The sequence below is a fragment of the Podarcis vaucheri genome (assembly GCF_965113315.1).
Source record: "Podarcis vaucheri genome assembly, chromosome: 17".
In the NCBI taxonomy this organism is placed as follows: domain Eukaryota; kingdom Metazoa; phylum Chordata; class Lepidosauria; order Squamata; family Lacertidae; genus Podarcis; species Podarcis vaucheri.
The window spans coordinates 10685285-10707534 of NC_138755.1; the positions used below are offsets into that span (position 1 = coordinate 10685285).

General features: G+C 50.1%; 1 protein-coding gene across 4 annotated transcripts in view; it reads left to right on the top strand.

Annotated features, from left to right (window-relative positions):
• Nucleotides 1–6284: 6284 nt before the first annotated feature.
• The window catches only part of KANK2 (KN motif and ankyrin repeat domains 2), an 82720-nt gene continuing 66754 nt past the window's right edge, over nt 6285–22250 (top strand). Inside the window, exons 1-2 of one of the 4 annotated variants that reach the window (XM_082204676.1) lie at nt 6285–6352; nt 6537–6611. The gene's annotated coding sequence lies outside the window, so the exon portion shown is untranslated. Of the gene's footprint in view, nt 6612–7560; nt 7631–22250 lie in introns of all 4 variants that reach the window. The other 3 variants (XM_082204677.1, XM_082204678.1, XM_082204675.1) reach the window with 3 other exon arrangements.

Below are 22250 nucleotides of genomic sequence, written 5' to 3' on the forward strand. Positions count from 1 at the left end.
GCCATATATCCGGGTATTCCCTGACATTTTGCCAATTTGGCAAAATTCACCCATGACACCATTTTTACACCCAAAAACCAGGACATGCACACACACACAGGCTGGGAGCCTCAATGGTACCCCTCTGGAGGCTTCACCCAGGGCAACCCCCCCCCCAGCTAGCACCCCGCACAGTAGCTATGACTCTGGCTTTGGGAAAGTTGTTAGGTAAGAACCAGAAGAGAGCCAGGAGGAGACTTTGGGGTAACAGCTGAGAATAAAAGCCCAGTTTTTGCAGTGAGTGGCTACAGATAGTGAGGGAAGGAGGATCTGAGTTTTGGGGCTGAAAAACAGTGGAAAGAGGGAATGAGCAGAGATAAGGAGAAGAGGGAGCTGATTCCCACCCCACCCCCCAAGCCAACAGGGTGGGGTGAGGAACAGGAAATGTGGAAAGAATTATATATCCTTAGGGACTCCAAAGATTCCCCATTGATAAGGTGAAATGCGTCACTTTTTATGTTCGAGATACACTTAAAGACAAAGATTGCTAATCCGGACTTCCTGGCAGTGAGTGGGCGTTAAAAGTTTTCAAATGGTGCCAGCCAAGAAGAGGGCATCCTAAATGCCAGGGAAATGACTTCCAAAAAATGCATCTTATTTCGCTTTACAGGTAGGATGGGAAGAAAGAGGTTGGCAAACCCTTTGGGCTCATTTGGTGAGAACCTCAGACCACTGAAACTATTTGATTAGGTGCAAAAAAGGAGTGACATTTTAGATGATCCTAACTTGCGTAGTAACACTTCTAGATAGAGCCCAATGTTCTTTGATTTGCTTTAAATGTACAAATGATAAGGAAGGCTGATGTGCAGGAGAGAGCCACCCAAGGATTTAGCAGGAGGTGTTGCAACTCAGCTTGCTGGGAATGCAGTGTGCTTGTGTTCCCCCAGGACAAAATTGAGCTTCCTTTTCAGGTAAAGGCTACTGTAGCAAAAGCTGGATTTTTTGGTGTGCTTCATAACAGATGTCTGTCCTGAAAGCAGCGGCAGAGGAAGCCGCTAGGGCGAACAGAGCCTGCGCGCGCCCAAGCCACCCTGTCTTTCCCAAGAGAGACGCGGTGGCTCGGGCACACTGCAGGCCCCACGTTGAGTGCCGCCTGGCATTTTGTCACCCCCCTCAGTGGTGACACGCAGGGCGGCCCGCACCCACCGCATCCCCCTTCCTCTGCCCCTGCCTGAAAGCTGGAATATCATGCCGCCCACTGTCCTAACCACTGCCTGAAAAAACAAAACAAAGCACCAAGGAAGAGAAAACAGCGTTGCCAGTGATTTCCATATTTGTCAAGGATGTTTTTAGAAAACAGCCTTGGTTTTGAATTAGTGGGAAGCCACACCCTACCCTAACAATCTTTAGGCTGCAATCTTAAACATGCTGGTTTGGAAGGAAGGCAGGAAATCTCCCTGGAATCCATAGCCCATAAGATTAGGTCATGTAGCCTAGTGGACATGACGGCTTAGAAGGCATTGTGTGTGACGGGGAACATCCCCAGATACACTAATCTGCTTTATGGTAGCCATTTCAGCCCAGAACCTCAGGAACCACCTCTGTGATAGCAGAAATCACTCCAGGAAACTCAGATTTTAATCTGGGGACATGTACTGCATAGTATTCTTTGTGAGGGTGGAGAGACTCAACCATCTTTCTTCTCAGACCCTCCAAGTGTCCCTATTTTCCAGGGGCGTCCCTGATTTAGAGAAGTTGTCCCGGTTTCATATTTGATCCTGGAATGTCCCACTTTCCCTTAGTATGTCCCTATTTTCATTGGAGAAATGTCGGAGGGCATTATGGAGTTATCCGACTCCTGAGCCGTCTGAAGGCAATCCTATATAGGGAAGGGTTTTTTTAAATGTTTTATTGTGTTTTTCTATATGTTGGAAGCTGCCCAGAGTGGCTGGGGCAACCCAGTAAGATGTATGGAGTATAAATAGTAAAATTATCATTATGGAACGGGATGTCCCTATTTTCATCGGAGAAATGTAGGAGGGCATGTTCACGCCTTTCATGAAAGTGTGTTTAGAAATATGAGATGGATGCTATAAGGTAGACTTGTCACTTTTTAGCCCCCCTGTGATTTCTACAGTAAATGTTCTTGTTCTTCCTGAAGGAACGACAGGCTTATTAACTACGAACTACAAAAATTGGGATCCCCTCCAAACCTGTGCCAGAATGACACCCAATGTAACATGAGCGTCTCATTTGCTCATGTTATTCTCCCTCCTCCTCTGTTATTGAATGAATCACTTCCTAGCAGCTGTCTGCTCAATCTGTGCCCTCCCTTTGGGCGACACTCATGGGGTGACCACTTCCTGCCTGCTGCCCCAACTCTCTCCTACCCACTACCAATGTATCGATAAGAGGAGGGGGAAGCTGCCCCACCACAATCCCCTTGGGGTGAGCTCAAGAGGAACTGCTCTGATACATAGGCATGCTAGCTGCTGGCAACTGGCTAGGAGGAACTGAACGGTTATCCAAATCACGAGACTGCCCACGCTCTCCCTTCTTCGATGTCTGCAGAGCTCTGTGTTTGGGGCAACCGCTGAATATCACAGATGTAATGGAACTGGAAATCTTTACAGGAAAGACCAGGCCATTAAAAGGCCTACAGGGACTATTTTGTGACTCAGGGGACTTCTGCCAGCTGATCTACCTCCCAGCTTGTGAGAAGCTGTGAGGAGACCAGACCAACAAGCTTGTTGACCTGAAGCCAAGACTTCAATTATGGTCAGATGCATTAAGGACTGAAAGAAGGAAGTTGTCCTGGCTCAGTTAAGGGTTGGGCAGAAAGTTCCTTACCATCAACATGAATTGAGGAGGAAGGTCCCACCCATATACATGCCTTGTGTCGTTCCTCTCCCTGTTAAATGCATCTTGCCAGAGTGCCCACAATTCTCAAGTGCACAGCAGATTCTGCAGGCGTGAGGAACCCATGGTCCCTCCAGAAGTTCCTGGACTTGCAGCTGCCATCATTCTTGGCCATGAGCCACTGGCCATGCTGGCTACGCCTGATGTGTAAAGGTAAAGGGTAAAGGGACCCCTGACCATTAGGTCCAGTCGTGACCGACTCTGGTGTTACGGCACTCATCTCGCTTTATTGGCCGAGGGAGCCGGCATACAGCTTCCGGGTCATGTGGCCAGCATGACTAAGCCGCTTCTGGAGAACCAGAGCAGCACACAGAAATGCCGTTTACCTTCCCGCCGGAGCGGTACCTATTTATCTACTTGCACTTTGATGTGCTCTCGAACTGCTAGGTTCGCAGGAGCAGGGATCGAGCAACGGGAGCTCACCCCGTCGCAGGGATTTGAACCACCAATCTTCTGATCGGCAAGCCCAAGGGGCTCAGTGGTTTAACCCACAGAGCCACCCGCGTCCCTATGGCCTGATGTGAGCTGGGACCAAGCAACATATTGAGGCCCCCACGTTCCCCATCGCTGCCTTTCTGCATACCCAGTTCTTTGTTTCTGAGTGACAGGATCGGTCAACGAGCTTTATTTGGGTCCCTGAGCTCTAGTGTCTTCTTATCAAGACCGTTCAAATTATTAGGAACAAATCACTGACAAAGGAACTCTCCCATGTGTGCAACTAGGCCTAGAGCACAGCACATATGTGCCCGAGCTGCCATTGCACCATAAACTTTGATATACCCACTTAACTGCCCTCCCAGCTTCCTCCTCTGGTCCATTTGCCTCCTCCTGAAAATGTGGGCAATGGCAGCCTGTAGTCTGCCTGGAAGTGACAGAAGCTGTTGCTAGGCAGACATTTTCCCTCCCCAACCCAGCCCCCCCCACTGCCTTTGCAAGAGGCTGCCACTTTGGTCGTGCATGTATATTTCCTGAGTACAGTTCAAGTTGTGAACTGACTCCACCGAAGGGTCCTGCAGCTGAGCTGATATGAAAGTTATTTTTGTGGTGTTAGAGCTGCGGAGGCTTTTACACATGTGCAAAACATCCTTTGATGTTTCAGCAATCAAGTAAAGTAAGTGTGTGTGTGAACTTTCTCCCTGGAGGCTACTTTGTCAACTCTTGCTGTGCACTAAATTTAGCATTTCAGGGGGTGGGGGAACAGGCATCTCCCCTGAAAGCTAGCGTTCTCCTTTGCAACTGTTCTGACTTGAGCAACAACCTATTTCTCTGCCACTCTTAAGCTTCGTGTGACTCCCTCTCCTTGGTTTATCTTTTAGATGGATCTTCCTATTTTCTTTTCACGTGGGAAGAGAAGGTGCTTGAGAAGTTTCCACGCTAAAACACAGCTCTTTCTGCACCCTTCTGCGGAGAGAGCCACCACAGCGCCATGATCGATATGCCAGCACAACAGTTCTGACAGTTAACATGCCCGAGGCGCATAGCTTAAAGAGGCGGAGTTGTGAGTAGGGGGCAGACTGCTTATGCTATATTACAAGCAGGGCACTTTCTGCCCACCCCCAGCCAGAACTCAGTCCCAGCACCTCTCAGGTGGGTGCCATTGGCATTCTAAGAGAACGAGGGAGGCTTTCATGGCGAGTTCTAGAAAAACAGCAGTGATAAGAAGGAATACAAAAATCCATTAAAATCAAGATTGGTTGCAGCTGATATGCATTTAAGAGGAAGCTCAACCAAAATAAGTGGGGTTTTTACTTGACAGTGTGTACACAGCAAGGTCGGCCCTTCCACAAGGCAGACTGAGACAGGTGTCTTTATGGGTGTGCCCCCGCAGTTGTGGGGGCTTCTGGTGAAATCTCGCAAGAACCCCGCAAGATCTTGCAGAGTCCTCCCACGACCTTCCTGAGATCCCTTTCTCACTGGGGTTCTGGGAATGCAAGGCCTCTGTGTGAACTCACAGGGCTCTTGCGAGATCTCGCTGGAACCCAGAAGCCACAGCCATGCGACCCCAGCAAGGGAGGCTTGGACAGAGGTGGCAAGGAATGGATGGGTGGCGCTTGTGCAGGGCAGCACCTCCCCATTTTGCCTCAGGCGGCAGAAGGGTCCGGTCTGGGTCAGAGGCTCCAGGAGCAGTGGCTGCCAGCCCGACCAGGCAATCCCTCCACTGTCAGTTGTTGGGAATGGCAAGCAGGGTAAGGGCAAAGGCCACAGCTCAGTGGCAAAGCGTCTGCCTCACAAGCGGAAGGTGCCAAGTTCAGTCCCTCCAGATCAGAGTCGGGAGGCTCCTGCCAGAAATCCTGGAAAGCTGCTGGAAGTCAGTGCAGGCAATACTGAGGCAGATGGATTACCCCATGGGCTGACAGTGTGCTGGTACCAAGGGTTATCCGTGCGACGAGGTCCAAGTCCAGTCCGAGGTCGAGGGTGCGGTATGGAGGCAGTCTGTCAAAGCTGAAGCTGGGTCCAAGGCAGGGAGTCGGGCAAGGTCAGGAACTCTGGCAGAAGAGCAGGACAGGGTACAGTCAGGAACAGGCTACCAACACTGTTGCTCCCACAACTTGGGACTGGGGCTGGCTGGCTTTTATCTCCCCCGAGGCATAGGGTGGCCCCGGTCCACAGGTGACTCGCTTCGCCTGGCCTGGAGGCAAGCACTCCTCCTGCGGGAACTTAGTTCCCTCCGCCTCTCTGCCCTGAGCCTCTGCAGCTCAGGAGAGGCTGGAGGGTTACCGGACCCAGAGGCAACCTCAGCTTCCCCTGACGGGGCTGAGAGAGGAGCACCTGCAGGCAATGGGTCCTCCATCACCTCCGGAGCCAGAGCAGACTCAGCTGGCGCCTGCACCTGAGGATCCAGCACAGATGAGGACCCTTCAGGCTCAAGCCCCAGCCCCGGCTCAGCTGGTTCTGGAGGAAGGGAATCTTGTGCAGGCTGGGATTCCTCAGGTTCAGAGTCCGAATCCCAGGCCATCACACACAGTCAGTGCGGACAATACTGAGCTAGAACAGTGTTTCCCAAACCTGGCTCTTCACCTGGTGTTTGGTTTTTTTTGGACTACAATTCCCATCATCCTTGACCTCTGGTCATGCTACCTATGGATGATGGGAGCTGTAGTCCAAAAACAGGCGGGAGACCCAAGTTTGGGAAACACGGAGCTGGAGGGACCCCCGATGGTCTCACGGGGCTCTGCGTTCCCACGAGCGTGCAAACAACCAGGCAGAAGACGACGCCCGGCTTGGATGGGCCCCTCTCTGGCCCGATCGGGACGGCATAAGCAGGCGCCGTCCGTCCGTCCCCACCGCTCGCGGGGCAGCTCCGCTTCTCCTCCGCCTCCTCCTCGCCGCTGCCCTTCCGACGGCGGAGGCGGGGCCTCAACGGGAGGGGCGGAGCCTGGCATAGCCCTGGGGACCCCGCTCGGCGGGCGAGGCAGCTTCTCCAGCGCGGAGCCGACGGAGCCGAGAGGAGAAGGTACCTCGGGCGGCTGAGAGGATGCTCCGCTAACCCCGCTACCCCTCGCCCCCTCCCGCTCCGGGGGCGCCGCTCCTCCCCAGGCGCCTCCCCAAACTTCGGCATCTTCTCAACGGCCTCCCCTCCTTTTCTCTCCCCCCCTTTTCTCTCTCTGCCCCCATCCCGCCCGCCCCTCGGGCTCTAGGAAGGGACCCCAACAAGGCGGCTCAGGGAAGGCGAGAGACGGGCAGCCCTCCGCCCCGCGCGCGCCTCGCTCCGGGTAAGTCCTGAGGGGACGAAGTTTGCGCCCTCAAGTCTCCTCAGCTGGCTTCTTTTATTTCGTTAAAAAGGGGGGGGGGGTTGCCAATTGCCTCAAAGCCCAGACGAAGCGAAAGAGACCCCCGCACGCGCTGAGGGAAGAAGACGCGACGCAGCTCCCCCCGTTTTAATTTGGTTTAAACCGCTGCTTCTCCCCCCCCCACCCGCGCGCGTTCCATGTGTGCGAGGGAAGAAATAGCCGGAGCGAAGGAACAAATGACATCTGTGTAGCTGCCTCTCTCTCTCTCCCGCCCTCGCCTCGCTGCCTCGCCCGCCTTTCGGGCGGGGGGGGGGGTTGGGGGTGGTTGGCGTCCAGCTGTTGGCCATTAGCGAGAGCCGCCCTCGCTGGGCTGGCAGGCAGAACTCGGCTTCTCCAAGTTGTTTTTCCGCGCATCGCCTTCTCTCTCGGCCGCCCACCCCACCCAACTCCGCGCTTGGGGACCTCCGGGGAGGGCAGCTTGGCATCGGAGCGCGCGCTCTGCCCGCAAGAATCGGTGGGGCAGCAGGGACAAGCAGGCGGGAGTGGCGGGGTTTGGCACCCGGAGGAGGGAGGGAGAAAGGAGGGGAAAGGCCCACGGTCAAATCTCTGGCCAAGATCTGGAGGAATGGGAGGGGGGTGTCGGTTGGGCTCCCCGGAAAATAGCCAGCGGGGCGGACGGGGGTGGGCTGGTGCAGAGAGAGAAGCATAATTGAGAACATCTGGATAGCCATCCTGCAGGAAACCAGAGCAGGCTGCCTAGCTCCATATCCCACCTCCAGCAGCCTTGGGAGAGAAGGGCATTCAGCGCCTTTCAAGCAAGTCCTGCTGCCTCCTTGGGGCCCCTGGGCTTGCTGAGCAACAGGAAGCTTGGACCAGGACCTTTATCAAAAGACCTCTCCAATTTTTGAGCACTCTCTCCATCTGTCCACAGAGAGTCTTGCAGGCTGGCTGTGAACCCTTTCCAACTTGAGTGGGCACTCAGTCAAGCTAAGACACACCGGGTGCGCCCTGTTTCTGGACTTGCGCTGAAGTAGCAAACTGCTGGTGGCCTTGATGGGCTGAGATTGTGTAGGTTGAGGTGCGACAGACCTGAGGCCCTCCAGGTGTTGCTGGACCCCAGCTCCCATCATCACCCCCCAGCCAGCATGGCTAGTGGCCAGGAATGGTGAGAACTGGAGTCCAGGAAGATGCAGCCGGGACCAGAATTTTCATCTCGGTTGCAGATGGTATACAGTGGTACCTTGGGTTAAGTACTTAATTCGTTCCAGAGGTCCATTCTTAACCTGAAATTGTTCTTAACCTGAGGACCACTGTAGCTAATAGGGCCTCGTGCTGCCGCCACGCCGCCGGAGCACGATTTGAGGTACTATTTCTGGGTTAGTGGAGTCTGTAACCTGAAGCGTATGTAACCTGAAGCATACGTAACCCGAGGTACCACTGTATTGCAGAGATCCTATGGCAGAGCAAGGGATGCAGTGTGTCTAAAGCAACACTGAAGGATGCCTAACACCCTCATAATACTCCTGTTAGTGTAGAGGCCAGGAAACCCAGAGTCTGTGTGTCTGTGTAAGAGAGTGGTTTTTCTCCTGCTGCAATGTTGTCTCCAGCTGTAGTCCTTATTTTGTACCCAATGGAGTGGGTGGTAGTTGCTCACCAACAAAAGCAAAAATAAAGGGGTGCATTTCGGGAAACTTTTTTTTGGGGGGGGTGTTGCTAAACTTTCCTGCTGTCCTAGTGAACAGAGAGCGGTGTTTGGTCATCTTTCAGCTGTTTGCAATATTCCAGATCGAGACAACGTAAAATGTCTGTGGGCAGCCTTGAGTCTCCTGGCACAGCCCCTCCTTGGGCTGTTTCTTGGTCACACTAGTGGTTGCCAGAACATTGAGAGAGTTGGGATGGAATGCTAGGAGCTGGCTCCTGGGTCGAGATCCTGCTACAGAACCCTCTCCCACCTACTTTTGCACAGTTCTGTGAACCCAATGTGGCAGAAGCTGCTTCAGCATGCACTGCCATTGTTCTATCGCAACCTTATCCTCTGGGTAGCTTTGGAGGCCCTGTTGCAGAAGGAAGCTGTTTAGAATAATGCAGACCTGAAAATGCTCCCCAGTGGAGTTTCATGGTGTAAAGCTAACAGACATGTAAAGCAAGTCTCCCCAGGATACAATCAAGTGTTCACTTGGAGAGAAGCTTAGTGCTGGCTGAAACTAATTTTTAGGGGGTGTAAGGGAAATGCCTCACCCAGGCCTTGTTGTAGAATAGCCCCCCAAAACACTACATTCCTCTTATGTGAAGGAGGGTCTCTTCTTGACTGTAGTGTTGCAACAAAATATTATTGGTTCAGAATGTGCCTCTGCTCTGCTCCACAGGCAGGGAAAGCAAGACAGGAGGCAGAGAAGACAGACTGACATAGGATATGGGGCTGGGCCAAGCTTCAGGGGGAGCGGGAGAACCAGAGGGTGGGAGCGTGCAGATGCGTCACCCTTACAGAACACCCAGATGCTTTGCAAGGGCTGTAGTTTATTGCTCTCGCTTGCTGTTATCAAACCGTGGAAGCTTGTCCTTTGCAAGTCTCTTGCAAATTGTTTGTTCAAGTGCTAAAATGCCTCCTCGTTGATGTTGCTTCTTGCCGCTGTGAACCTTGCACATGCCCCCAAATTAAGAGTTAAGAATGACCATGACGAGTTGGATTTGGAAGAGTATTCCTGTTTGTTGTTTCTGTCCCTTTGCTTGTCTCTGGACACTGTAGGCTTGTATTGTGTTCATAGGAAGGAGAAAGAGGTAATAGCTATGGGTCGTGATTATTGCCTTATTATCCCAAGAACAAATGAGAAAGAGAGGGAGAGAGATGCATATAATCTTCTGGCCTGTGGGCCAAATTAAGTCTGCCAGTGGTCCTAATTTGGTTTGCACAGTTGTCCGCCCCGCTACACCAACCTGGCATCATATGACAGTCAGATGGGGCAGGAGTACACTCTCAGGAGTTCTTCTGCAAGCGGGCAGGCCTTGCATTTAGTTGACACTTTTCACATTTGGCACCAAACACAAGCCCCCTCGTTGAGAATGCTCCACCAGGGGATCACAGTCAGAGGGCTAGCATTTGATGCGGAATGCATGCTGGGGCTGCAAAGGAGGAAGAGAGGAATTCAGAGTGTGCTCTCAGAACTTCCTTTAAAGTTGGATCATGTTAGGCTGCCTGTCAAAGTCGTCCATGGAGGATGGGCCAGTTCCCAATCCAATGTGTCAGCCGGATGCCGTTCTCCACCTTAGCTCTAACGCTGCTGCTGCTGCTGCTGTAGATTTTCAGGAGAAGTAGGAGAATAGCAAGAAGTAGGAGAATAGCAAGTCTGGATTTGTGAGTGTCCTTGAGCCCCCCCACCCCCACCCCCGGGGAGGAGTAAAACCTGCCACCACCTTGTTTGGTATTTGTTTCAGGCAGGGTCTCTGGCAAGGCGGAGAAATCTCTTTTCTCAGTCCCAGGACTTAGTATGTGATGCAAAAAGAGTGGACAGGAAGGGACATTTTTCACTGACACAACTGGGATTCTGGAGCAGGACTCCCAGGACATAAGGTGCAGTTTGCAGAATGCCTGGAATTGAAGGTTCTGATCTCTATTAAAAAGGTGTAGCAATTGTATCTGTGTGTGTCCTTTGAAGCATGCTTTTGGGCTGCGTTGGCGAGGATATCTTTGTGATGCCTGCTGTGATTCTCATTAACTACTTTCCACTCCTGACTCAACCATAGACTTGCTCTGTGGCTTAAGAGCACCTTTCATCCCTCCCAGCTTCTGAGAAGGGAATAAGCATGGCTGGCTGGCTGCCCTCTGGGCAGCTGTGGGGGTGGACGATTGGCGTATGGAAGTGCCTTCCTTGAAGATAGCAGCAGTGCAGGTGGGATGCACAATGTGCAGTAAACTGACAGCCTCCAGTTGGTCAACAGCGTCAGTGACTGTTCCTGGCCAGATAATCACAGTGCCATTGCTGGGAAGTCTTCAAATAGAGGTTGATGCTCTAGCTCTGAATTCTCTACGTATTTGGACAGGAGTTGGACTAGGTGACCCGTGAAGCTTCCCTCCTCCTCCTATGGTGTTAGCCTGTTAGATATTAGTGGTACAGAGAGTTTTGAGGCATCCTCCTAGTGTCTGGACACATACCTGCAATATCCTTTTGGCCCAATGGCATGCATCATAGTGTGGTTCAGGAATGCAGCTGCTCTGGCTTGGATAATACCTGCCTAGTAGCATTTTGGAGAAGGAAACTGGTCATGCTGCACTTTCAAGGCTGGATCCACCTGTCTCCTTCCAGCTGTTGTTGGGCTTGAACGCCCATCATCCTGGGGTCACTGGCCATGTTTGCTAATACATGGTAGCTGACGTAGCCTCATGCTGTGTTGTGCCCTCCTGGGGACATGGTGATAAAGATGGTGGCAGTGGGGGCTTTCGTGAGAAAGCAGGTATGTCTGGAGCAGTAGTTTGTGTCCTGGCCTCACACTGTTCTTGTGACCTGCAGATATCCCCTACTGTGTGAGGAGCAGGATCACAGCTGGGGGAGCGGGGGGGGGGCGATGAGCCGATTAGAGAGTGATTAAGAATTAACTAATTAATGGTCTTCTGTGGATGGCTTGAAGGTCTAATTGAGCCTGGCTTATTGGTGGTGACAGGCAGTGGCTATAGAAAGCCCTTTTGCACACACATATGACTGTAAAATGAAGAGGAGGAGGCTTTTGGTTTTTCAGTGTGTGTGTGCGCTCTGTCCTGTGTCTTGTCTGACAAAATGATGCTGTCTCTCTGATTCTCAGGGCATGAGAATTAGCCACACCAAATTCTCCAGCGAGAGGAAAAGGGCTCTCAAAGTGTCACTCTGGCCCAGCGTTTGAAATTTGCCAGGCGCCAGGTACATTTTGAACCTGGCTATCGGCCACTTGCGACCAAGTGAATATGCCCGGGCACCAGGGTGGCACTTGACATCTCCACAACCTGGAGGTTCATGCCTGGGGATCCTTGGATCTTGACTGTTTTTACACACTAGCAACGTATCCTGTAGAATTCTATCTGCTATATCTTATCTGCACAATCAGAATGGATTTCAGGAACCCAAAAGTCGTATCTGGCCCCAAAATGGCAACTAGGCATTCCATTTTGGCAAATGTAGCCCTGGTTTAAGGAGCCATTTGGCACCTAGCTTTTATATCTAAGTTTCTGACACTACCTTGGTCCCAGAAGCTGTCCTTTTACAGATAGATCTTTGCAGAAAGCAGCCAGTAACAACACAGATTTTGTCCCAACTCCAAATTAGCCAAAGACACAAAGAAGAAATTTTGTGCTGGGGCAGAGGAGTGCAGTGCCTTAACTCACAGCTCTATTGCTTGACTTACTGGATGAATATTCGTATGGACGGGGTTGGAATTCTGGAAGAGAGGGTGCAATAAGACCAGCCTATCTACTTATTTTAAATGGTGGGTCCAGCCTACTTTGTTATCTTGGGGTCTTAGGGTCTGTTCACATTACCACCTTAGCGAAGTTGCTCTCGGGGTCTCAGGCATTTCACATCTCTTTCCTCTCTAGATGTTCACATCAGCACAGCTTCATTAGTGTCAGATTAGTTTCCGTTTGCGTTCACCCCAGGGAGCATCGGCCAGCCGGGATGTCTTTACCCTGTCAAAGGTGTTTGCCCCTTACGTAGAGTTGTATCAGGAACAGCTTAAGAACTCCAGTCGGTTTGAGAAACAACACATCAAATAGTAGTATTTTGAGGCACAATCCATTGTCTCTTGAGACAGACAGATGCCAACAACAGGATACGTGTGCATTTTGGATAGTGCCATGTGAACATGGATTAAAACCCTGCACTGGAAAAGAAATTACTGCACAGGAAACGGGAGTGTGAACACAGCCCAAGTACTTAACACTTGAGTTAGGTTTGTGGAAAACAACAGAAAGAGAGAGCAAGCGAAATATTTAGAAAACTAACTTTCAGTTCATTAATTTTGTTTGAAAGCAAAAGACAGACACACAAGCCCATATTGTCTTTTGGCCCAATTAAATAGACTGCAGCAGACTCCAGAAAATCTCCTATATATTTTTTGGCATATGTTTGTTTGGCTTGTCTCTTGATTAATGCCAAATGAGGGCCTGCAAGGAGCCACAATTTGATGTGGGGCCTCTCTCTGCTGCTTGAGTTAGAATTCCAGCCCTACATATGGGGATGCAGAGGGCAGGGCTATTGGGTGGGAAATGTTATGAGCACCAACTTAGAATTTCATCCTAAGGGGGAAGGAACAAGACGGTCCTGTAAAAAGCTCACATTCCTCTTGGTTTTAAAGTCCACCCATTCTTAGTTGACCATTACTCCTCTGGGGGGGTCGGGCTTCCCACCACCAAGTTCTCTGGTATCGCTCAGGACTGTCCAGTAGAGAAACAGGCTTGCTCAAGGTGAAATGGGATCAGTTCTGTTGTTGTTGTTTAGTCGTTTAGTCGTGTCAGACTCTTCGTGACCCCATGGACCAGAGCACGCCAGGCCCTCCTGTCTTCCACTGCCTCCCACAGTTTGGTCAAACTCATGTTTGTAGCTTCGAGAACACTGTCCAACCATCTCGTCCTCTGTCTTTCCCTTCTCCTTGTGCCCTCCATCTTTCCCAACATCAGGGTCTTTTCCAGTGAGTCTTCTCTTCTCATGAGGTGGCCAAAGTATTGGAGCCTCAGCTTCACGATCTGTCCTTCCAGTGAGCACTCAGGGCTGATTTCCTTAAGAATGGATGCGTTTGATCTTCTTGCAGTCCACTGGACTCTCAAGAGTCTCCTCCAGCACCATAATTCAAAAGCATCCATTCTTCGGCGATCAGCCTTCTTTATGGTCCAGCTCTCACTTCCATACATCACTACTGGGAAAACCATGGCTTTAACTATACGGACCTTTGTTGGTAAGGTGATGTCCCTGCTTTGGTTCTGTATGGTCCTGTTCTGTATGGTCCACCAAATAAATATTACCCAGAAACTTAAACCTGAGGGGGCAGCTTCTTTCAGTGGGGACTACTTTTGCTGTCAACACTGGGGGAACTGGGCACCTTCAAAAGGTGATGCAGATGATAGCTGAGCACATCTCAAGCCAGCTCACTTTAATTGTGAGTTGGAATGCATAGTCCACGCTATTATTGATATTGAAGTGAAAGATTGCACTTGGGTTTGAAATTCAAGGGAAGAAGATGGCATGCAGTGTAATGTTTATATTTGATAGAAGCCATGGCCCATATGCACTTTGAAAATGATTTTGCACCAAGGCATAGGAAGTCCTGTGCCAACGAACTGCAAATTCAGCACCAAGAAAGTGCTGATTATGTTATCGGGTTAAATGAGAGCAGGCCAACACAAAAATACAATAGGCTCCTTTTGCCTGATGGTTCTCCACTTGGGAACTTTCTTGCAATCTTAATTTGATAGGTTAGCAGGGAGGAAGATCTAGGGAAAGAAGGTTTGGCAAGAGATGTCTACAGACAGGGAATAATCATCTCTTCCCGACTCAGATGGTTGAGTCTTGAGTCAGAATTCTTCTGCAGCCCAGCATTCCTCAGCTCCTGAGTGGCCTATTGACTTCACAAGAACAGGTGCCTTCTCTCTTGGAGTGATAGCCAATGATCATATCCCACAGCAAAGCAGGATGGAGATGACAAATTCAAGATTGCCTTTTCCCCCCCGTAGAGGCAAAAAACCTACATGGTGTGTTTCTTCCACCCTGGTTCTGTTCAGCATTGGACTCTTGTCTGTTGTGATGAACGCCAGTCTCCCCACCAACCCACCCCTGCTGCTGTGTGTTTTTCCACACCAACCTCATGCCCTGGCTTTGCCAAAGTTGCACCCCTCTTCCCTAGGGGGCAGCACCTGTTCCTCTGAAGAGCTGTGCAGAAGGGGCCTAATGCTTTTGCAGAGCTCCAGAAGCAAGCAAGCATTGCCTGCAGGGCAAAAGGTAGCAGCTTTCAGCTCTGCGGGCTGAAGGGGCTCATTGTATAAGGAGGTCTTGGGAGTTCGGCAAGATCACACAATTGGCTCTTTCATGCCAGCTGGAGACTCTTATTAAAAACTAGTCCTTCCTCCTCCTCCTCCTCTCTCCCACCCATCTCCCACACTGCAAGAAAGGCTTGGGGAGTGGCCAGCCAAGCTCAAATGGGCCTTTTCTTTTGCACTTCCACCTCTCTTGCCCTGAAGCTAGAAACTTGCTCCTTTCCACTAACACTCCCAGCAAAATGGTTCAGGCCATTGACTTTCCCCTCCCACCCCCCCCCCCCGAGAGATGCATCCTTCCCTAGTACAAAGGCCTTCCCTTGTCTTGCATGTGTTGTGAGCGTGTAACCAAATGCCCACTTGCCCTTTACAAGCACGACTGCACACTAGGACAGTAGAGAGAGCCCTTAAGAAAAGGCACGGTGTGTTCTCCAGAGGCAGTCCATTAGGATCATTGGCTGCAACACGGGTACCTCTTAGCATTCTTTCACCTCCTCCTCATACCTGTAGTCCTTAGAGGCAAAGGATGGAATTCTTCTCCCCTTCCGTTAATGCTGCAAACTTAGATGTTGTGATTTATCAACTAAGACACAATTTCCAATAGAAGCTTCCCCCACCCCCTTATTCAGGTCTCTTCAAAGGCCTGCTGCTGAGATGGCCTATGTGCTTCTCAGAAGGTCAGCGGTTCAAATCCTTGTGACGGGGTGACCTCCCGTTGCTCTGTCCCAGCAGTTTGAAGGCACACCAGTGCAAATAGATAAATAGGTACCACTTTGGCAGGAAGGTAAACGGCATTTCTGTGCACTCTGGTTTCCGTCATGGTGTCCCATTGCACCAGAAGTGGTTTAGTCATGCTGGCCACGTGACCCAGAAAGCTGTCTGTGGACAAACACTGGTTCCCTCAGCCTGAAAGTGAGATGAGCGCCGCAACCCCACAGTTGCCTTTAGCTGGACGTAACCGTCCAGGGGTCCTTTACCTTCACCATTACTGGATGGAGTTGACTTTTTCTCATTGCTTCCTGTGCAGGCAAGTTGCTGAACACCCTTGCAGCCCTTGGTGACCCAAGGCAGGGAACTCCTCCAGTTGGGTCAATCCTCTACATTGGGACTGTCTTCAAACCAAGTGGCTGCTGGGAGCACAGTAAAAACAAGGGCCACATGAGACAACGTTCATGTGATTGGTGCAAATGCTTTTTTTATATGTCAGCAGCAGGTGTGGGGTTCTTCCGGATTGGGACCCCGGCGGGAGGGTCAGGCAGGCAGGGAAGCTTTAAGCCTTTGCAACCCCAGTCAGTGCAGAGGGCTCCATACCAGCTTCTTTCTTTTAAAAATGCACCAATCGTGTGGATGGCATCGCGTTTAGCTTGGCCCAAGGAGCAAAGCACCACCTGGTCATCCTCATGTTCACAGTGCACTGCTCTGACTTTCAACTGTGCGCTCTTCCTGAATGGCATAAAATGAACAGGTGGGCTGGACAGAAAATCTTTATAGAGTTTTTGCACTTTCCTGTTGTTTCGTTTCCAGGGAGAGGCAATGGCTTGGAATTCACAGCGCACCCTGTTTCTGGTCCCCATGGCTGTTGCAAAGGAAGAGGGAGAAAAAGGAAGAAAAGGGAGCAGACAGGGGCTTCATCTAATGTCCCCCAGAAGCGACTGGTCTTCACCAAAGCTGGGCAGCAGGGCAGATTCCTCTCTAAGCACCCTCCAGCCCACCTTGAGGCCCCTGTCCCAGGTCAAGGTGGGAAGGTCTAGAGGGTGCTTGTTGCTGCCTTGACAATTGTCCCGGATGAGCTCCATTGTCCTGAATGTTATTTGCCGAGGAACAGAACAGGCTCCTGGCCCTGACTCTCAGTTTGCCCTTAATCCTTAGAGATTAGAAGAGGAGCAGTGGAGAATCTCCCTTGCTCTGCCCTTCTTTGCCTCTTCCATGCTCTCTGGCTTTCAGTTGTGACCTGGATAGGCTATCTTGGAGGCATACGCCTGGTTATGAGCAGGCAAACTGTCCACAGATTGCATTTTCATTAAAAATGCTAAGCGGAGGTTCTTATATCTCCGTCACCTCACTCCAGATTGGAATCCAGGAAATAGAATTTCCTCCCCCAGCCTCTGCAAGTTAGGGAGGGCTGAAGGGTTCTTTTTCAAATGCACAATGCCAGATTCACCTGGATCTTGGCACCAACTGATGGACCTGCTTATGAACCAGCAGCACCCGCCTGCCAGCCAGCCAGCCATGAAGTCCCAATCCAAGTGGACCACCCCCCTGCCATCATACTATCTGAGCGGAAGAAGCTGATCCAGAAAGGCAGGCTTCCAGGGGGACCCCACCCAGCTGCTGAGCTTCCAGGTCTTGCAGGCAGGACCTAATTGGATCCTTGTGTGCTTGGCAGCCGGACGGAGCTGTCTTAAAGGGGCCGCTGCACCTGTGGGAGGAGGTGGAGAAGGATCGGAAGACAGGAGTTTGTCAGATCAGGGGGGCGGGAAGGAGGCAGGTTGTGCTGGGGAGGAGGGGCTAGAACACATTCTCCCTGGCTCTCTTTTCACCATTTCAGATTCACGGCTCACCCAGACTTCATTTTGTGCTGCGCTTCCAGGAACGGGTCTATGCTTTAAATCTCTGGGTCCAGGCAATTTTCCCCCCACCCTGAAGCTTTCCCCAGAAAAACCCACTCTTTACCACTGAATTGGAGCAAATGGCAATCAGTGGAAACTGTGAACTGCCATTTGTTCCGATTCAGCATGAAAGAGTGGAAAGGGGAAAGTGACAGGTAAAAAGAAATGTGCTTGGACGTGGAGCTTTAAAGAATGGACCTGTTCCTGGAAATTGCAGGGCAAAAGCTAAGTGTGGATGAGCCCTCAGTAGAATCGTAGAATTGCATAGTTGGAAGGGACCCCAAGGGTCATCTAGTCCAACCAACCCCCTGCAATGCAGCTAAAGCACCCATGACAGATGGCCATCCAACCTTTGCTTAAAAACCTCCAAGGAAGGAGGAAGGTGGAAGACTATTGGGGGGAAAGGAAAGGAAAAAAGGATGGCTGCTTCAAGAAGAGTTGGGGGTGTGCCTTATAATATATGGGCTGTGTTCATAACATTACCATGAGCAATCCCTCGTTAAAGCAAAGGGGTGTCTGTCTTTAGCACGTCTACCCAGCATACTGCCCCCATTTTAATGGTTTTAGACAACAGATGACAGAGGAATTGTGGTTCTGTGAGAGCTGAAAGTGGTTTAAGCAAAGCATCGGCCCCAAACATAATGATGGAAGTTGTTTACTAGAGGCAAAAACAAGACGAGTGCAGCACCAGAGTCATCCCCCTTTCAACTCTTTGGAGGTGGTGAGTAATACAGCCTCATAGTGTTGAACCAGCGAGCTGGTTGGACCCTCCCGGTAATTCTGAAGAATAATCATTCCCCACCCACCCCAAATCGTGCTCTGGAACCATGCCTCTTGAGGCGCCCAGTTTCTGCTTCCATGTGATGAGAGCCAGGATGAGCAAGCAGCAGGGCGAAGCCGTTCGAGGTTGCACATATGGCTGTATCTCTTGGCCAAGGCTTAGGTCCCACAGCCCAGCCCCCTCCCCACAAATGAGTGGGAAGACAAGAAACTGTGCAATTGATAACCAAAGTAACACCCATGTCTGCCTAACCCCATATCTCCCGAAGACCATAAAGTCCAGGGTGCAAAATTAACTAATTGCACCACTGAAGCTTGGGGGGGGGGAGGGAAAGTGGGGCAGGAAAATGCCCACTGGGCATGTAATTCATGCAAACAATTCCAAGTACAGATCCCAAATTCCTGAGTGTTTATTCTCTTTGTGCCACCCGCCAAAGACAGCTCTTTCATATGCTGCAATGGTAGGTAAGTCTTCCGACCGCTGAGCAATCAGTGCAGACATAGGTTCCTCCCAGAAGCCTCTTGGCCACCACCAGGGTGTGCAATAGTCCACTTAAGTTGCCCCAATGCCAAGGCCCACAGAGTTGGAATATAACTTGAGCATCCAATAAATTTAGGTCTTTTCCTAGGACCAAACTAATACGGAGAATGGCTTCCATCTAAAACAGTGGCACTATAGGGCATGACCAGATTGTATGTTTCAGCGCCACACCTTGTGTGCCATAATGCTAGCAAGTGTCTGTGGGTGCAAGACATTTCTGACAAAAACATGTTTTTGCTGCATTAAAGGTAAAGGGACCCCTGACCATTAGGTCCAGTCACGGACGACTCTGGGGTTGTGGCGCTCATCTCTCTTTATTGGCTGAGGGAGCCGGTGTACAGCTTCCGGGTCATGTGGCCAGCATGACTAAGCTGCTTCTGGCAAACCAGAGCAATGCACGGAAACGCCATTTACCTTCCCGCCGGAGCGGTACCTATTTATCTACTTGCACTTTGACGTGCTTTTGAACTGCTAGGTTGGCAGGAGCAGGGACCGAGCAACAGGAGCTCACCCCGTCGCGGGGATTTGAACCGCTGAACTTCTGATCGGCAAGTCCTAGGCTCTGTGGTTTAACCCACAGCGCCACCCGCTGCATTAAAGGTAAAGGTAAAGGTACCCCTGCCCATACGGGCCAGTCGTGTCCGGCTCTGGGGTTGTGCGCCCATCTCACTTAAGAGGCCGGGGGCCAGCGCTGTCCGAAGACACTTCCGGGTCACGTGGCCAGCGTGACAAGCTGCATCTGGCGAGCCAGCGCAGCACACGGAAACGCCGTTTACCGACTTCCGGGGTGGCGCCATCGGCAATGGCGGACTCCCTCTGATCCGGAGGGACTAGCTCCGCACGAAACGGGTCTTTTCCGCTACGGCGAAGTGGGGACCCTTTGAAAAATCACAGGTGGATGAAGCCTGTGACCATGGGACTCGGCGGGCACCCTTAGCGCCCCCCCAACCCACAAAGGAACCCACTAACGGGCTCCGAAGCGAAGAGGGGGAAATGGCGCGGTGCTGAGAGTCAACCGCTTTTTCTGTGGAGCGAAGCCACATAGCCGTTGCCGGAGAGCGCTGCCTTTTTCCTGGGACAATTTGGCTTCTAAAATAATCACCCGTGAGTACTTAAATCTCGGACAATTGGACTTTAAATAAGGATTTGCGAGTAGAAAGGAATTGGACTTAAAAATTTACTTCAATTTGGCACTGAAACGGGAAGGTCTAAACAGGAAGTCAGCCTTCCGTTTCTTTGTAGACAGAATAAAGCAAAGACAACGTAAACTAGAGCTCAGAAAATCGCTTCTAAAAGATTAACTTTCATCATTTAAAATTGTTGAACCCCCCCTTCGGAAGCAGGAGAAGAAGGGGGATCCTTTTTTTTGGACTGTTTAAACCTGCAGAAGTGAGTTTAAAGTAAAGTAACTTTCCACCGTCCTGAATCTGGAGCGGGGTGTCAGGACTGACGTTTGAAGCTCATTGACCAGAGACAAACGCTTTTGACAGATAGTTAAGAAGAGAAACATAGTGACTCCACTGTTCCCTTTTGCATTTTAAAGGAAAAAATATTGACATAATATCTCAAAGAGGAAACTTTGTTGCAGATTTGTCCTTAAAAGAAAGAACAAATAGAAGTTTCCCCCCTAGAGGGAGACTGTGAAACTGTAACTAATTTCAGGGAGCTTGCAGCTGTTACAGATTACAATCGTGGGAATAGACTTGTGACCTTGTAGGACAATGTATTCAGAGGCTCTGTTGTGTGCTCTCTGTAAAATAAATGCCCTACTGGAACAGTTAAATGAGAATACGGATTTGATGACTAATGCGGTCAGAATTTTTGAACAGGCAGTGGGAAACTATGTGGAGCCCACCCAGGAATTGGATCAGGAGTGTGCCCTGACAGAACAGAAGAGAGAAGAAGATGTTGCTGAATCTTGGGCGCCAGAGATGGAGGGAGCTGTGGCCCTGCAGGAACATGAACTTTTGGATTTGACAAATGAACTTGGAAAAAGCCAGATTTGGAAAGATAAAGTTTGGACTGGTTTTGAAATGGGGGGTTGGATAGACCCCCCCTCTGCAGAGATGTTTGGACTTTCCAAGTCTAGCAATGGGCCGTGAGATGTTCGGGGCTGTGGAGGCTCTTAATCTTGGAGGGATTCTGAAATATGTTTTTAAATACTACATGGAGTTTAGTCTGGACTTTGGAAAAGGGGCTGATTTGTTGAAAAGGGTCAAAAACATTACTAAGGAGAATATGAAGAAGAGCTGCGGAAGGGACATGGAACAGACTTAAGGGCCTCGGATATAAGGTTACCAGGTTAATGCGCTAGATCAATGGATAAAAAGGACTGACAAAACCCGAGACCAGGAGGAAGGGACACTGGATGAAGATTGGATTGTTTTTATTTATTTATTTATTTATTTACTAGATTGGTTTATAAAATTGATGAATGTTAGAAAAATGTTGGAACGTAACTACTTGGCTCTAGCAAAAATGTCTAATGAATTAGGCAAGAATATTATGGTTATGAGAAGTTGGTAAAAATAAGATTTAAGTTTTAAGTTTTAAGGTTTTCTATAAGATAAGATGAAAACAGATTAAGGTAATGTAGTGATAGAATATTATGAAATATGGAAAGGATTTGCTGCGATAATTAATAACTAGGATACAAAAAAAGGGAGGAGGAGGAGGTCAAAGAATGAAGGTAATGAAAGTTGAAGATTCAAGAATGATGGATTTGTTTTTATCTCTGTGTGGTGTATTTTATTTTTTTTGAACCTACATTGTGTGATGTGGTTTGTTTTCCTTTGTTCTCTTTTTTCTCTTTTTCTGCTGTGTTTTTTCTGTAATTTTAATTCCCCCCCCAATAAATATCATTAAAAAAAAAAAAAGGAAACGCCGTTTACCTTCCCTCTAGTAAGCGGTCCGTATTTATCTACTTGCACCCGGGGGTGCTTTCGAACTGCTAGATTGGCAGGCGCTGGGACTGAACGACGGGAGCGCACCCCGCCGCGGGGATTTGAACCGCCGACCTGACGATTGGCAAGTCCTAGGCGCTGAGGCTTTACCCACAGCGCCACCTGCTGCATTAGGCATAGCCAAAGGCCCGCTGAGCACAACCTTACAGAGGCTGACATAGTTTGCCATTGTCTCAAGCGTTCAAGGCAATCCAGTTCTTTGTTCCGGTCCTCCCTCGGCCAGATTTATATGTCTGAGTGCAACCAGTTTTTGTAATAGATCCAAGCCTGGTGATTGCAATTAGATCCATCCCAAATCTTTTCCAAGTGGTATCTGCATGGAGGGAAGGGGAGGCAGTAGCTGTCATTCCTAGTTAGAGCACTGGACAGGATTTCCCTGAAACTTATCCAGCTAGAAAGATAGACATTGGACTTTTTGAGGTCATTTGGTCACTTCTGATGAGATGGACAGATACGAGGTGCTGTTCTTGACCCCCAGCTATACTCTAACCATGCTGATCACACACCATAAAAAGTGTCCATCAGTGTTTAGATTCACTTTTCACTTGAAAGTGGTTTGGAGTCACTGGGCTGCCTTCTGTTGGAGGCTTTTGGAGGGTTGGAAAGTGGAATGCCTTTCGTTTGACCAATAGGGTTCTTAATACTTGTTCTCCTTCAGGCTCTGGTTTGGTATGGAGGGGGGGTCAGATTAAACTGGTTTGTATTCTTGCTCAGGTATATAATGGTAGCATTGAACAA